Here is an 812-nt window from a genome sequence, read left to right as displayed (position 1 = left end):
GGAGAAACCAGGGCTGTGACACCATCTACAGAATGCAGCCCTAACCATAAAATTATTCCTGCTGGGGAAAAAATGTGGTATATATACACAATGGAATACTACTGATCCATAAAAAAAGAATGAAATGCTGCCATTTGCAGCAACATGGATGAGTCTGGGGAAAATTGTGTTAAGTGAAATAAGCCAGGCAAAGAAACAGAAATACCACATGTTCTCCCTCGTAACTGGCTGCCAGGAACAAGGAAGAGAGTGAGGGAGGAGGAATGAAGGAAGGAATGAAGGAAAGAAAGAAAGAAAAGACTGCAACAATGCATTGAACTATCAGAAGGAGAGAACAAACCTAAGGATGCTAGAGATGGGGGCTAGGGAGGAAGGGGGTTTGGGAAGTGAGAGTTCAGGCAAAAGCTATAAAGAAATATCACAATTTTTAAAAGTGAATATGCTAATAATAAATAAAAATGTTAAATAAGAAAGGAATTTCAGCACAGTGACATAATGGCATTATATTATGTACAGGAAATTTCTAATTGTACTTGTCCTTGTGACAACACAGGTCACATCCTGTGAAGCTGGCCCCTTCACAGGCTCTGGACACCCCGGATGGTGTCCCATCACAGCCCTGCTCTCCATTATTATGAACTCCTTAGTTCCACGATGTTCACTGAGTACCCATCTTCACTGCCACCGAGAAACTCCACAAACTCGGGGACCATGTCTATCCTGGTCTCTATGGAATTCCCAGAACCCGGCACAGTGCATGACATGAAAAAGATGCTCAATTAACACTCATTAAATGCATGGTGTCTGGACGG

General features: G+C 42.4%; 1 protein-coding gene across 1 annotated transcript in view; it reads left to right on the top strand.

Moving 5' to 3' along the window:
* Nucleotides 1-812, top strand: part of LOC103583349 (carcinoembryonic antigen-related cell adhesion molecule 6-like) — a gene marked incomplete at its 3' end in the record, with an annotated part of 7,938 nt that overhangs the window by 430 nt on the left and 6,696 nt on the right. The window lies entirely within an intron of this gene.

This window comes from Galeopterus variegatus, unplaced genomic scaffold, assembly GCF_000696425.1.
Source record: "Galeopterus variegatus unplaced genomic scaffold, G_variegatus-3.0.2 Scaffold22087, whole genome shotgun sequence".
NCBI classification, from domain to species: Eukaryota; Metazoa; Chordata; class Mammalia; order Dermoptera; family Cynocephalidae; genus Galeopterus; species Galeopterus variegatus.
This window is presented reverse-complemented; position numbering and strand designations above follow the sequence as displayed.